This window comes from Colius striatus, chromosome 12, assembly GCF_028858725.1.
Source record: "Colius striatus isolate bColStr4 chromosome 12, bColStr4.1.hap1, whole genome shotgun sequence".
Classification (NCBI taxonomy): domain Eukaryota; kingdom Metazoa; phylum Chordata; class Aves; order Coliiformes; family Coliidae; genus Colius; species Colius striatus.
In genome coordinates, this window is record NC_084770.1 from 26,288,335 (window position 1) to 26,305,027 (window position 16,693).

Consider the following 16,693-nt stretch of genomic DNA (forward strand, 5'->3'; position numbering starts at 1 on the left):
ATGTCCCTCTCTCCTCCCCTGGACCGCTACTGCCAGGACTCTGGCTTGCCTTTTTTCCGCCTCTTCTTCCCTTCGCACATGCACCTTCTGGGCTTCTCTCAATAACTCATCCAACCCTCTCTCTTGCCACTCGTCTATTTTTTCTAATTTCTTTCTAATGTCGGGCCAAGACTTTGCTACAAATTGGGTTTTTAAGAGGACTTGGCCCGCCGGGGTCCCCGCATCCATCCCAGAATACAACGGCAAACTTTTTCTCAATCTTGTTCCAGCCACTCTGTGGGAGTCTCGTCCCTCTTTTGCCTTTCATTAAAGGCTTTGTTAATATTCTGCCCTCTGGGAACAGATTCTCTAATTCCCTGGACAATAATAGTGCGGAGATCCCCCATGTGGCCCCGATGTTCGGCATTCTGATTATCCCAATTAGGGCGCTGCTGGGGCCATTTAATATCAGCACCTGGCCCTTGTTGATGTTGCTGGTCCCACACTCTCATTCCAGCCCTCCGAATCATTTCTCGCTCTTCGGCCGTGAATAATATTCCCAAAATCGCCTGTAGCTCATCCCAAGTATATAAATTCGGTCCCAGGAACTGGTCCACCCTCTCGGAAACCCCCAGGGGATCATCTAGTAAATTTCCCATTTCCCTTTTAAAATCCCTCACATCCCCCGAGTTTAAAGGCACCGACACGAACCCCACTCCCGGTTGTGGACCTCCCATTGCGACCTCACGTAAGGGATAGCGTCCCATCCCTGGCGATTCTTTCTGTATAGTCCCAGGAGCTGTTTGTTGCTGTCTCGTTTGACTTCTAGTAATTCTTCGGGGCCCTTTAACGGGTTCTGGAGAACCCTCATCCCCATCTGACTCTGAAGAGTCCAAGGCCCCCTCAGGGGCCGTGGGTGGAGGAGATAATGGTTCCACATTTTCCGCCAGAGGAGGATCATATCGGGGAGGGGGGATTGGAGGTTCCTCAGGGTCCCTCTTCCTGCGCTGGGGTTTTTCCTTATCTAGCAAAAAGATCCCTGCGGCAGGTAACCAACACTGAGCATATTCACTTTCCTCAGGATTGAAGGGTTTTTTATCGTTAACATAGAGATTTAGAGCCTGACAGATCCAGTTCTCGAATGAGCCGTAAACCGGCCAACAGAAATGGCCTGGCCTAATTTTCTTATTTCCCCAGACCTTCATACAATAATTAATCATTTTGGTTTTGTCCTTAGATCTTGTACACGCTACGTTTTCCCAATTTTTAGGCATGTGTCGCAGCGGGGATTCCCGGGGGATATCTAGTGACCTCTCCTTAGGTCCCTTCCCCATACCTAGTGACCTCTCTCTGTGTCCCTTCCCTATGGAATCAGAAGACTTGCTTTTCTTCTGACCCATCTTCCGGAATGCCCTCACACACTCACACACTCGCACCCTCCGTTCGTGGCTCACTCCCTCGCGGGTGGTGAGAACCGCACTACTAGGGGTCCTGCCCTCACCTTACGGCGGGGTCCACACTCGCTTCGCTTCCTCCTCTAAGGAGGGCGTCTCAATTGACACACTCCAGGAAACCCACCCCAACCGAACGGAACTTCGTTTCACACTCACCCCTCCTTGGGTCTTCGTCCGGTTCTTCGTGCACAAAGGGTTATGGGGTGTAAATTCTTTGCCCAATTATCGGAAAATTTAGGGTTCGGAATTCAAGGGCCTCGAGGAGTCCCCAACTCACCCCGGGATCATCAAAAAGAGACGAGGCGCGCCAGCCCGATGTGCGAGGGTCCTCCGCCGAAGTCCGAGAATCCGAGTCACGGCACCAAATTGTTATTCAGGAATCAGCCTCTAAAACTTTCTTAAACGAACAGAATTTTATTAAGCCAATTATAGCAAGCGATAAAAGGGCAAACAGCGCTGGGTGACCGGGGGAAGTTCAGCAGTTCCACCACGGCACACCTTCGCTTTATCGGCTCGAGTTTATATAGGTTTTACAAATGTCCATGCTCCCAAAATTCCATAACAATGATCTCTGATTGGACAGTCCCAGGTGTTCACGCGTAGATCATGCTCGGGTTTTCCCCTCTGGTTGGTGAGAGGTCTGGCCGAGTTGTTATGCCGAACATGGTGTGTCTGCCGAAACTTCCAGCCCCTGTTGCATCAGCCAGCTCAATTCAGCTGAGCCGCGCCTCGCCAGCATCTCAGGCCCAACACCACATTTCTAAGACTAACAAACAATTAACTTTCTTTGGACAAACCTTCAATTATTACAATCAAGGTCCAGTAACATTGTGTTAACTAACATCCATTTAATTGATCAATAAAGCTTCATCTTTTATTACACTGCCAAGCAGGCCACCCCCTTTGGCTCAGGGAGGGCCTTGAGGGGCTGCAGGCGCTTGGTGAGGGTGTGCTGGCCCCCGCTCGACCGCTGCACCTTGGGGAACTTGAGCTCAGCCACCTCCTTCCTGTGGGACAGGGCAGGATGAGGGTTAGTGCCCGGCACCAGCTCCCCCGTGCTTCTCCCTGCTACAGCAGAGGACAGCGGGGGACAGGGGCTGGGCTGTGCCAGCAGGGCTTCCTTTCAGCACCTCCTTTTACAGACCCTCTGGGCACCTCTCTCCCTGTCCCCTACCTGTGGCCCTGCTGCTGCTGCTGTTCTGGTGGCTCCGGCTTGATGGGGGGGAGCTTCCTAACAGGCCGAGAGGGGAGCGGTGGCAGGGATGGGAGGGTCACGATGGGCCTGCGGAGGACAGAAGCTGGAGGTGGGTGATGGAGGACAAACAATCCAGCCCGGCTCATGGCAGAGCCCCAAATCCCATGGGCTTGGACCCCACAGCATCCCCCTGCCTGCTGCCACGGGGATGGGTCTCCGTCCCTCTACTAAGGGCAGGGCAGCCGAGGGGCCTTGGCAGGGTTGGATCGCCAAGCAGACCCCCCACCCCCCTGTGCCCAGCACCCATCTGCCCCATCCCACCCGCACAGCCCCAGACCTGCCCCAGCTACTCACGGGCCAGGCACCGGGACGTTCGTGATGTTGTCACAGGATAGGCAGTGGGAGTATTGCCTGGGGAGGAGAGAAGTGCAGGGTGGGCTCTGGGGCGGCACAGCCATGCCCAAAGAGCAGCCCGGGCTTCCCCAGGGCAGGTTCCAGCTGTTGTGGGGGAACCCTGGGCTGTGGGGTCGGGTTTGTCCAGGGGGGATGAGGGGGGAGGCGTTGGGTGTGAGCTCCCTCCTGGGAAAAAGCTCCACCACCGTCGCCATCTCACTCACGTCCTAATGCCCGCAGCACAGTTACCCTCCTTTCTTTTCTCCAGCTGCTTCAGGAGGCTCTTGCAGTACTGCTCCAGCTGCTGCTTCAAGGGCTTTAGCTCCCCACGGTCCAGCTGCAGAGGGACACACACCCTGAGGCAGCTGCCCCGGGCTGGGACACCGCAATGCCCAGGGCAAAGCCGCGAGGGAGGATCCTCAGAGGGATCCATCAGCGGTGCCAGGTTGGCACGGTGGGGACGAGCCACTTCTCACCTTGTCCTTCGTGTTTTTGGTGAGCTGCTGCCAGCCCTGCTCCTGGTGCTTCACCTGGCTCTGCAGCTCCTGGATGGTCTCATCCAGCTTCCACATGTGGACATTAAACTGTGTGCAGCTGACTTTGTTGTCCACTTCATCTTGAAACGCTTTCTAGAAAAGAGGGAAAGCAGGAGAGTGGTGGGTAAGGGATGGAGGCAGGATGGGCAGGGGCAGCTCCCAGCGGGAGCAGGAGAAGGAGAGGTGGCTACACAGCCCCACTTGGCCCATCACCCCTGTGGGGTCAGTGCCACCAGTGGAAGGGACGCGGGGCGAGAGCGAGGGACCTGGCGAGGGACCCGCAGCCGCTCTGGAAATCCTCCTGCCCTGCCCGACCCGTTCTGCCAGCGAGCACCCAAGGGACAAGGGGCATCTGGCCCCCTGCCCAGGACCCCCTTGGCTGCCACCGCGGCCCCTCGAGGACAAACCTTTTCTGTTTCTGTCGTCAGCTGCACCTTGTCTGCTTTTTCCTTCTCCAGTCTCGTCACGTGCTGGAACAGGCCCTGTCAACACACACAGCATCCCATGGCACCGTGGCAGGGTTGGGGCTGCCTCTTAACCAGCTGAGCACCCTCTGCTCCCTCCTCTCTTCCCAAAAACCTATGGCAAAGCTGCTTTGAACCTCCACAGGGCTGCCAGTGGCTTGGCAGAGGGACAAAGCCTTTGTGGTCCCCAGCCTGGAGGATACTCTGGCCCCAAGGGGGTTTCAGACACCAGCCTCCATCTCCTGCTGCTGCTTCTGATGGCCTTTCAGCAGCTTCTCTGTGACGGAGCTCTGCTTCTTAATGTCCTCCTGCAGCTGCTCAATGATGTCCTGCCTCTGTCTCTGCAGCTGCTCCTCCTGCTTCAGGGAGGAAGACGACAATGTGGTGCCGTTCCAGGGGGGTCATGGCAGCCCCCTCTCATGACCACCGTGCCAGCATCTCCCTACCTGTCTGCTCTCCAGCTGCTGTGTCGCCTCCTTACCAGACAACTGGGACTTTAAGGACTCCAGCAGCACCTTGAGCTTCTGGTAGCTTCTGGCAGCTTCTGGCGCTGGTAGAGCGTCTTCATCTGTGCACTGGTGTCGGCGCTGGAGCTGCGATGTGCTTCCAGCGCCTGCTCCGTGCTCTGCACCTTCGTCCTCAGTTGGTCCAGCTGCAGGAAGGGAAGAGGGCATCAGCTCTGAGAGGGGATGGATGTGGCCAACGAGACCAGGTGCCGTGGAGGTTTGATGGCCGCATCCAGCCCGAGGCCCTGGCTGGGACCCCCACCAGGACCCCCCTGCTGAGATGAAAGGCCTGGTTGCTGTCCTCCTCTTTCTGGTCATCTCCAGCCTGCCTCCCTTCAACACAGGCCTCCTTGAGCTGCCTGATCTGGGAGCAGCAGGGGGGCACAGTCAGGGCACGGCCGTCCACGTTGTGCCAGCGTGGGGACGCTCTGGCCGAGCCTCTTTCTGTCAGGAGGGTCCTGGGCCTTAGGAGGGAGAAACAGCCGCAGCCAGCTTCCCACATCTATCTCCTGGCTTCTGAATGCTCCTGTGTCCAGGGGGTGACACAGGTCCCTCACTGCCAGGTGACACTCCGCCCCTGGACGGAGATATGGGCTTTACGATGACACGCGAACCAAGGGGATTACGTGCAGGGCGAGTGTCAGGAGGACGGAGCCAGGCTTTTCTCAGTGGTGAGCGATAACAGGACCAGGGCCAAGGGTGTCACCATTCCCTGCTGCAATCCGTTTTGCAGAAGCTAAACCCCCCTCCGGCAGTTCAGGGAGGCTGGGGGCGGCCGGGCTGAACTCCTGACCGATGTCCCGTCCAAGCGGTTCTCACCTTCACATCTGATGTGTTCTCGGGGATACGATTCAGACTCGCACCGCAGTCAAGGGCTAAACTATTTTCCCTACAACAACCAACAAGGCCAGGCGAAAGCGGAGACTAAAGGAAAGAGCGAGCGAGAGCAAAGCCGCCCGAGCCAGCAGCGCCCAGCCACGGCGCCCCACTGCCCGCTGGCCTCTCCGTCCAACGGCCTCGGCAGGGCGCGGCGCGAGCCCACAGCGTCCCGCCTCCCTCGCCCTGCGCTCCGCTCCGGCGGCGGCGGCGGCTGCTCTCCGCTCAGCCTCTGCTGTCCGCGCCGCTCGCTGCCGCCTGCCCGCAGCCGTCTCTGGAGGCTCCCGAGACGTCCTGGACGCTCCGAGCCCCCCCTCCTCCGCACGCCTCTGGCTCCGTGTCCGGCTGCCGCCGGGCCGGGGCGCCTGCGCTGAGGCGGTTTGTGCTCAGGCAGCGGGACGCGCGCGCCGAGGCGACAGCGGCCGGCACCGGCAGAACCCGCCCCGCTGCCGGCCGTGCCGGGCCGCGATGGTAGCGCCTCACACACGGCTAGGGCTGCGACAGGAGCCGTTCCCAAGCAGCGTATGGCAAAGGCTTCTTCCCCCAGCAACCAACAGTGAGAGAAAGGGGAGAAGGAAAATTACAGGAGCCCCAGGGAGTCCCGGCAGTTGGCTGGTTTCTCGCCCTCCCCTCCCCGCCTGACAGGGCCTCGTCCAGCAGCTCCTGAAATGTCCACACAGGCACGGCTGGTGGTGTAACTGCGACTCTTCTGCCTGCTGAAGCCCTGTGGGGAACGCGAGCCTTTCTGTCAGGAGGGTCCTGGGGGCAAATTTAGGCAGAGTGGGAAAGAACAAAAGAATGTTGGATATGAGTAGCTGTTAATGCTTCCTGGGACATTCTTGGGGAATGATCCCCTGTGCCTGGTGCAGTGTCAAATAAAGGACATTTCTGCTTATCCAAACAAAATTACAAACGAATAAAACCACCTGCTACTGCCACAGGGCTCACAGCAGCAACCAGGGTAAAAAACCCCTGCAGTGGGACCACAGCAGCTCTGGAAGCACCAGCAAGGCCCAGTGTTGAAGCATCCCTTGAATGGGGGACAAGGAGAGTCCGGAGATGAGGAGAGCCCCATCGTGACAAAACCTCCAAGGGAGAAAAAGCCCCCAGATGGGGCTGATCCCTGGAGGGGAAGCAGGGGTGCAGGTGTTCCTGGGGTACAGCTGGGACACAGGAGCAGCAAAAGGGGGCAAAGGATGGCAATGGAGATGAGCAGGGGCCGGCCGCAGCTGGGCTTGATCTTACACATGCAATTAATCCTGGGGGGCAGTTGAAACCCTCTGACGCCTGACCACAAGCTGGGGAGAAGATGCACCAGGAATTTCAAAGAGGAGGAAGGGGGTCAGGGGATGCTCCCCAGATGCCCGGCACCCTCCTGGCCGACTCTGAGGTTCCCCTGGGGATTTCCCACTGGGCGCAGCCCCAGCTGTCCCCCACACACAGCCACGGGTCCCCAGCTGTGACACCCCCAGTTTCCCCACCCTCCCACCCTGGGACTGCAGTTTCCCTGCGCAGTAGCTCTCCACTCATGACACAACTCGTCCTGGGTCTCAGCACATACTGGAGCCTTCTTCCATCTGAAGGTTATGGCAGATGCCCCTGAGCCGTGGGGCTGGTGTAATAGGAAGGGGGGGGCATTTCCTCAAGCCTGGGGGCAAAGAAAGGGTTCCACTGCTTTGGTCTGCAGGTGGGAAGCATCAGCCTTTATTTCTACTTGCTACCTCTGCTCAGGCACAGATGCAGGAGGTTGAACCCACAGTCCCTCTCAGCTACTAAAATACTACATGTGTCCAACGGAAACTGGATGGGAGGGAAGAGCTGTGGTGACTAACGCTTCCACCTATGGGACGAGGCCTGGAGTGGCTGATGGAGGGCCTTGAGGGGCTGCAGGCGCTGGGTGAGGGTGTGCTGGCCCCCGCTCGACCGCTGCACCTTGGGGAACTTGAGCTCAGCCACCTCCTTCCTGTGGGATAGGGCAGGATGAGGGTTAGTGCCCGGCACCAGTCCCCCCGTGCTTCCCCCTGCTACAGCAGAGGACAGCGGGGGACAGGGGCTGGGCTGTGCCAGCTGCTGCAGGGCTTCCTTTCAGCACCTCCTTTTACAGACCCTCTGGGCACATCTCTGCTCCCCTGCCCTGCCCAGCTCCCCCAAACCCGTCTGCACCTCCCACCCGGGCCACAGCCCTCCCTCCTGGGGCAGGGTCCACCCTGCACCCCAGGGACAGGGACAGCTCCCCGTGTCCCCTACCTGTGGCCCTGCTGCTGCTGCTGTTCTGGTGGCTCCGGCTTGATGAGGGTGAACTGCCTGACGGGCCGGGAGGGGAACCGTGGCAGGGATGGGAGGGTCACGATGGGCCTGCGGAGGGCAGAAGCTGGAGGTGGGTGATGGAGGCAGAGCCCCAAATCCCATGGGCTTGGACCCCACAGCATCCCCCTGCCTGCTGCCACGGGGATGGGTCTCCGTCCCTCCACTATGGGCAGGGCAGCCGAGGGGCCTTGGCAGGGTTGGATCGCCAAGCAGACCCCCCACCCCCTGTGCCCAGCACCCATCTGCCCCATCCCACCCACACAGCCCCAGACCTGCCCCAGCTACTCACGGGCCAGGCACCGGGACGTTCGTGATGTTGTCACAGGATAGGCAGTGGGAGTATTGCCTGGGGAGGAGAGAAGTGCAGGGTGGGCTCTGGGGCGGCACAGCCATGCCCAAAGAGCAGCCCGGGCTTCCCCAGGGCAGGTTCCAGCTGTTGTGGGGGAACCCTGGGCTGTGGGGCCGGGTTTGTCCAGGGGGGATGAGGGGGGAGGCGTTGGGTGTGAGCTCCCTCCTGGGAAAAAGCTCCACCACCGTCGCCATCTCACTCACGTCCTAATGCCCGCAGCACTGTTACCCTCCTTTCTGTTCTCCAGTTGCTTCAGGAGGCTCTTGCAGTACTGCTCCAGCTGCTGCTTCAAGGGCTTTAGCTCCCCACGGTCCAGCTGCAGAGGGACACACACCCTGAGGCAGCTGCCCCGGGCTGGGACACCGCAATGCCCAGGGCAAAGCCGCGAGGGAGGATCCTCAGAGGGATCCATCAGCGGTGCCAGGTTGGCACGGTGGGGACGAGCCACTTCTCACCTTGTCCTTCATGTTTTTGGTGAGCTGCTGCCAGCCCTGCTCCTGGTGCTTCACCTGGCTCTGCAGCTCCTGGATGGTCTCATCCAGCTTCCACATGTGGACATTAAACTGTGTGCAGCTGACTTTGTTGTCCACTTCAGCTTGAAAAGCCTTCTGGCAAGAGGGAAAGCAGGAGTGTGATGGGTAAGGGATGGAGGCAGGATGGGCAGGAGCAGCTCCCAGCGGGAGCAGGAGAAGGAGAGGTGGCTACACAGCCCCACTTGGCCCATCACCTCTGTGGGGTCAGTGCCACCAGTGGAAGGGACGCGCGGCGAGAGCAAGGGACCTGGTGAGGGACCCGCAGCCGCTCTGGAAATCCTTTTGCCCTGCCCGACCCGTTCTGCCAGCGAGCACCCAAGGGACAAGGGGCATCTGGCCCCCTGCCCAGGACCCCCTTGGCTGCCACCGCGGCCCCTCGAGGACAAACCTTTTCTGTTTCTGTCGTCAGCTGCACCTTGTCTGCTTTTTCCTTCTCCAGTCTCGTCACGTGCTGGAACAGGCCCTGTCAACACACACAGCATCCCATGGCACCGTGGCAGGGTTGGGGCTGCCTCTTAACCAGCTGAGCACCCTCTGCTCCCTCCTCTCTTCCCAAAAACCTATGGCAAAGCTGCTTTGAACCTCCACAGGGCTGCCAGTGGCTTGGCAGAGGGACAAAGCCTTTGTGGTCCCCAGCCTGGAGGATACTCTGGCCCCAAGGGGGTTTCAGACACCAGCCTCCATCTCCTGCTGCTGCTTCTGATGGCCTTTCAGCAGCTTCTCTGTGACGGAGCTCTGCTTCTTAATGTCCTCCTGCAGCTGCTCAATGGTGTCCTGCCTCTGTCTCTGCAGCTGCTCCTCCTGCTTCAGGGAGGAAGATGATAATGTGGTGCCGTTCCAGGGGGGTCATGGCAGCCCCCTCTCATGACCACCGTGCCAGCATCTCCCTACCTGTCTGCTCTCCAGCTGCTGCGTCGCCTCCTTACCAGACACCTGGGACTTTAAGGACTCCACCAGCACCTTGAGCTTCTGCTGGCGCTGGTAGAGCGTCTTCATCTGTGCGCTGGTGTTGGCGCTGGAGCTGCGATGTTCTTCCAGCGCCTGCTCCGTGCTCTGCACCTTCGTCCTCAGCTGCTCCAGCTGCAGGAAGGGAAGAGGGCATCAGCTCTGAGAGGGGATGGATGTGGCCAACGAGACCAGGTGCCGTGGAGGCTTGATGGCTGCATCCAGCCCGAGGGCCTGGCTGGGACCCCCACCAGGACCCCCCTGCTGAGATGAAAGGCCTGGTTGCTGTCTTCCTCTTTCTGGTCATCTGCAGCCTGCCTCCCTTCAACACAGGCCTCCTTCAGCTGCCTGGTCTGGGAGCAGCAGAGGGGCACAGTCAGGGCACGGCTGTCCACGTTGTGCCAGCGCGGGGACCCTCTGGCTGCCTCCTCCGTGCCCACACCCACTGCCACTCACCTCCTCCTCCTTGCTCTGCAGGTTGTTCTGCTGATCCTTCACCTGGCCCTGCAGATCCTTCACCTGGCCCTGCAGATTATTCACCTGGCCCTGCAGATTATTCACCTGGCCCTGTAGCTCAGCCAGGAGTCTGTTGGTGTTGTCCTGGTCTAGAGAGACATGGTCCAAGGGGTCATGTCGTCAGTGAGGGGGACGCTTCGTCAGTGAGGGGGACGTGGCCCTCACTCTGCCTGTCCCCTTGCCAAACACCCCCCCACCAGCCCCCCAGGGCTTGTACCTCTCAGGTGCAGCTTCTCCAGCTCAGCCTGGGCTGCTTTGGTGGCTTCCAGCTGGGATCTGGACAAAGCCTGGTGTCCTTCCATGTCACTCTCCAGCTTGGCCACCTGGTCACGGAGGCCCAGCAGCCACCCGGCAGCGTCCTGGAGCTTCTCCTGGAGTGGGGTGAGGAGAAGGGACGTCAGTCTGGACACGGGAAGGGCATTTAGAAGCAGCCGCCACAAACGAAGTCGGGCACAGAGAGAGGGATGCGGGGCAGGGCTGTGCCTGAGGGCCGTGGTCTTAGGACAGGGCGGGATCTTTATCTGCACTCCTTCGCAGCACCCATGTTTCTTTGTTTATGGCTGTTGAATTGACAAGTGCCTGGGCGTCGCGTTGGCTGGTGCCCACAGCTCCTTCTTTAGCACCAGCCTGGCTGCAGTGCCTGCTGACGCCCACCCTGGGCAGCGCTGGCGGGTGGAGCGGGGGCTCCAGGGGAGCTCCCCTTGGGACACCCTTCCCGCTTTCCCCTCCTGGTGCCCTTCACGCCGGGTGACCCCTGGGGCTGTGGGGCAGCGGCCGGGGCGGCAGGGCCATGGGGAGAGGAGCAGGGAGGGAAGCGAGGGCCCAGCTCTCTCCCCGGGGCAGGGGCAGAAGCTCACCAAGCCAAGAGCCTCCGGGAGCGCCTGGACGTTCTGCAGTTTCAGGTGGTGCAGAATATCCTTCAGGATACTGTACAGGCCACTCGTGTCGAGGGATACAGAGAAGGGCTTTTTTAAGACATCGTCCAGCTTCTGATCCAGGGCGTCGAATTCCATGTCTGCTGCCGTGCGCGGAACCCTGAGCTGCTCCTGTCTCAACACTGGCAATCAGTCTGCCCGAGGGGCCTGAGGGGCGGGAGGGATGGCAGACAGAGCTGCCAACCTTCCTCCTTCTCCTTCGAGCCTCAGTCTCGGACTGCTCACACGGGCAGCGGGCTGGGCTTTTGTACCCGCAGTGACTTGTGATATCAGAGACTCTCTGAGTGACGTCTCTCTCCAGTGACGTCTTCAGAGCGCAGTGAGGTCACAGGAGCTGTTCAGTGCTCAGTCCCCCAACAGAATCAGGTGCCACTGGCCTTGTGACAGTCCTGCTGGTATTGAGGAATCAGCCTCTAAAACTTTCTTAAACGAACAGAATTTTATTAAGCCAATTATAGCAAGCGATAAAAGGGCAAACAGCGCTGGGTGACCGGGGGAAGTTCAGCAGTTCCACCACGGCACACCTTCGCTTTATCGGCTCGAGTTTATATAGGTTTTACAAATGTCCATGCTCCCAAAATTCCATAACAACGATCTCTGATTGGACAGTCCCAGGTGTTCACGCGTAGATCATGCTCGGGTTTTCCCCTCTGGTTGGTGAGAGGTCTGGCCAAGTTGTTATGCCGAATATGGTGTGTCTGCCGAAACTTCCAGCCCCTGTTGCATCAGCCGTCTCAATTCATCGGAGCCACGCCTCGCCAGCATCTCAGGCCCAAAACCACATTTCTAAGACTAACAAACAATTAACTTTCTTTGGACAAACCTTCAATTATTACAATCAAGGTCCAGTAACATTGTGTTAACTAACATCCATTTAATTGATCAATAAAGCTTCATCTTTTATTACAATTCCACCCTTCTTTTATTTCCATTTATTGATCAATCATACGTGGGGTCTTCAGACAATAATGATCGTTGATCTTCCTTATCTATTTCTTGCAAAATCATAATACGTACCTTGTCTATCCGATTCGTTACCATCCCTATAATTCGATTAATAATACAGGTCAAAGCTAATAATAATAATATCAGGGGATCCGCTATTGTGGATAACAAAGTAGTTAACCATGGGGTTTGGGTAAACCAAGTCTCGTACCAATCTTTCATCTTCTCTCTTTCTTTTTTCCTTTCCTCTATTCTTTCCCTTAATTTCGCCATTGAATCCCGGACCACTCCGGTGTGGTCTGCATAAAAACAGCATTCTTCTTTTAATGCTACACACAATCCCCCTTGTTGCAAAAAGAGAAGATCCAAACCTCTTCTGTTTTGTAATACTGCTTCAGATAATGAGGTTAAAGATCTCTCTAAAGCCGTAATTGACCTTTCAATCCTTTCCAGGTCTTCATCAATTGCCACTTTTAATTCATAAATCTGTTGGCGTTGCGTGATTAGAGCAGCGGTCCCGGTTCCCGCCCCGACTGCTCCCAACCCCAATAAGGTAGCTATCGTTATAGCAGTAATAGGTTCTCGCTTGGTGCCATACATCCTATTTTCTACCCGGTCTATTATCTCTTCCGTTAGGTGATAATACATTCTTGGAAGAATGATTATGGCCGCACAAAATTCGGCAGACTTATTAAACAATTTAAGTGATACACAAGGAGTCAGTCCTGTACGGGAACATATCCATCTGGTTCCATTAGGAGGGATTAAAAATCCATTCTTTTGACTGATGGTCTGGTTATAGGAGCAAATTGCTCTTCTCCAAGTTGGTACATTCCCTATGCATAAGCCGCTCCCAGTTACAAACTCCATGGTTATTCCTCTTTTTTTCATTGTCCAGTCACACTGGGGACTTGTTTGGTCATCACTATGATTATATGTACCGTTTACCACTATGCCTTCATGGAAAGGTGGGTCGACGGTATAACACAGCCAGCACCCCTGAGCGGTCGTGTTAAAGGATGTATGATTTATGGATTTATAAACTTGATTTACTAGGTCCCATAAAGGGTTTGACTGGATCTGGGCCTCAGTTACTGGCCGTGTGGTAGTGACTATCCTTATGGATACCCCCGCAGATGTCCCCAGGAGAGCTGGGGAGGTATTCCCTGAAACAGAAGTAAGTGGGGTGCTTTCCTTTACGACAGAGGGGGCTGTTATCAAAGGAGCCACCGGGGGTGCTAAAGGGGATTTCAGCACAGGGTTAGGTCCTACACCCCGGAGGGTTGTGGGAACCTGCTCCTTTTTTATAAAAAACATGCCTCCCCTATCTTCACGTGGTTCATAATATCGCACTCCCCAGGTTTTCCCAATGAACCACCCCATATGTTCAGGATTTGTCACGTTAAGGACTATATGTTTACAACTGCCATCCTTTGCTTGCTGATTTACCTTGCAAGCATGACGGTGGCACCGGGTTCTTTTTCCCGTCGGGGGAATGCATCCACTAGGTCCCCATGCAACCTTTAAAAACTTGTCAGCATTTGCCGGAGCCCAGTTTGAGGCGATAGTTTCACAACCCCAATAGGCACAATAATAGTGTCCCGGGCTATTACAGTACGAGGGCCCTGAACTGGGACACATGTAAACCCCACTTTGTCCTGACATGGCTCTATAACTGCTAATTGGCATAATGTTGGAGTAAAAGAGGGCGCCCCTGATGTGGTAACTTGTATTAATTGTTGGTTTTCCCATTGATAGAGGGTCCATTTAAAAGGCTGGTGGGGGTATTGATCTCCCCAGGTCCCACTCAGAGACATTTTTAGGGTTAAGCATATAAGAGCCCACCACTCCATTGCGGCTATTGAACCGATTTCACCTTTTGTGCTGCTCCTTTTACAGCTTATAGAGGCACCTTTTTGTTCCCACAAGTACGTCCCTCTGCCTGGACCCTGGGCCTGTCCTGTAGCTTCAGGGCAGCCGGGTTAGTTATCTTCTCGGCAGCAGTTACAGTCTTCGGGGAAACGCCTCCTCTCCTTCTGTTATCCGAGCCCGAGGAGTCCAGTTAGGCTTGCTTTACCCTTTTATGATTTTCCTTAGCCAACCCAAATGGGCCCTCTTTCCCCTAACCTTAGCTTATACAAGGGGCCGGTACGGAGGTTTTACAACAGATATAGATTACAATAGCCAACCCCAATAGTGCCCCCGCTACCCCTGCAATAATTATCCAAGTTACCATTTTGGTGGGTCACCATCAATTACTTCAACACCTATCATTCATTTAACCCTGTGTCTCTGTTTCTATATATGCGCTTTGTTTGCTCACGGCCCAGCCCGTTTAAAGGTCAGTTTCAGCTCCTCCGGCTTCCCGATGACCTTCCAGTTGGTATCCGGGAGGGGACCCTGCACTCGGCTGGCGTGTGTCCAACCCCTTTCGGCCGTCCGGATTGCCGAATCTGTAGTGAGTAAAAGGAGAAAAGGTCCCTCCCAACGAGGGGTTAAGGAGGACTCCTTCCATGCTTTTATGAGCACCTGATCCCCTGGCTTAATATTATGTATTGCTATATCCAAAGGTGGCCTTTGGGCTACCATACCTCGTTTTACCAACTCCCGCCTCCTTTTCACAAGTTCCACAAGATACCTTTGTAAGGTCTTTTCCTCCACCTTAGGGTGTTCTAAGGGCATTTCCAAGTCCTATGGCATCCCATACAACATTTCAAAGGGGGAGAGTCCCGTATCAGTTCTAGGTTGCGTTCTTATATTTAAAAGAGCCAGAGGTATACACCGTACCCAACTCAGTTTAGTATCTATCATGAGTTTAGTTAGGTGTTTCTTTATTTCCCCATTAACTCTTTCAACCCTCCCTGAGCTCTGGGGATGCCAGGGAGTATGATCGTATCCCACCTAATTCCCAGAGCCTCTAGTGTCTCTTTAATTGATGTAAAATGAGGTCCTCTATCTGAGTCAATCGCTGACATAATCCCATATCGGGGGACAATATGTTCCAATAATACTTTTACCACGGTTTTTGCTGTAGCCCTGGCCACCGGAAAGGCCTCGACAAAATGGGTCAGATGGTCCACAAAAACTAAGAGATACTTATATCTGCCTACCTTTGGGAGTTCCGTAAAGTCCACCTGGACTCTCTCAAAGGGTCTCTTAGCCAAGGGCCTTCCCCCTTGAACCCTTTCCCTCAGATGTTGCTTATTTACCTTTTTACAGGTTAAACATCCTCCAACAATACTTTTTGCTAAATCATATATCCCCAAAGACATATATTTATTTGAAAATTGGTCCACCAGGGCCTGTACACCCCAGTCAGTTTGTCTATGGTATTTCGTTAAAATACGCCATGCCGTCCCTGTTGGAAGCATTTCCCTCTCATCAGGCAGCTTCCATTTTCCCTCCTGCTCGACTATCCCCATCTGTCGCAACTTCTCCTCTTCTGGTTTAGTGAATTTCATGGCATATCTGGTTGGTGCGGGGTTTTGTTCTACCGCCTTAAGTACCCATAGTGCGGCTTTCTTTGCTTCTTCATCTGCCAGGTTATTGCCCCTCACCCGGAGGGAGGTTCCTCTCTGATGCCCCCGTACGTGAACTGCTATTCGAGCAGGGCCCCTTAATGCCTCCAAGGTTTGTTTTATTAGAGTGTCATGTACCACCCCTTTCCCCTGGGAAGATATTTTACCTCTTCTTCTGTAAATTGCAGAATTTACAAAAACCGGGTCACCGTTCGTTTATTTACTGCACGGAGGTCTTGTACCATCCGGTAAGACCCATCAGGTTTCTTTATCGGTAGTACGGGGGTGTTATGAGGTGACATACAGGGTTCTAACACTCCCTGCTCTAAAAGTCTATCTATTATTGGTTGGAGTCCCCTTCTACCCTCCTGCGAAATGGGATATTGTTTAATACGAATTGGTATTTCCGGATTCAGTATTTTTACAGTAATGGGTGCAATATCCAATTTGCCCATCGAGTCCGGAGTATACCATACCTCAGGGTTAATCTGGGCTTCATCTTCTGCCGTCAAAGCATATAGCTTTACTTGTATCTTTTGATCTTTTACTTCTAAATTAATTCCCATTTCAATTATTAAGTCTCTTCCTAATAGATTATATTCAGCTTCGGGTAATAATAAGAAGGACCCTATTCCCATCCGGGACGGGGATTGTATTTCCACTCCCTTGATTCCGGGTACCGAGAAGGGTTCTCCCTTTGCTCCCAATACCCGCACCTTTTCCGAAAAAATATTACACCCTTGGGGCACGTTTTGTAAAGTAGACCTTTCGGCTCCTGAATCTATCAGGAACTCCACTTCTTGATGCTGGGGACCTAGTTTCAACTTTATCAAGGGCTCCGTGTTCTTAGACGTCCCCAGCAAATAGAGCCCCTGACACCCCTGTTCTGCTTGATAAACCTTTTCATCTTGCATTCGCTTTCTACAATTCCGACGCAGATGCCCCTTCTTTTGACAATAAAAACACTCTACTTCCTTGAGCTCTTTTGGTCCCACCCGATTCCCCTTATGCGGTCTGTTCACATGTCGGGACTCATCCTCTGCTGGATGTCCCTCTCTCCTCCCCTGGACCGCTACTGCCAGGACTCTGGCTTGCCTTTTTTCCGCCTCTTCTTCCCTTCGCACATGCACCTTCTGGGCTTCTCTCAATAACTCATCCAACCCTCTCTCTTGCCACTCGTCTATTTTTTCTAATTTCTTTCTAATGTCGGGCCAAGACTTTGCTACAAATTGGGTTTTTAAG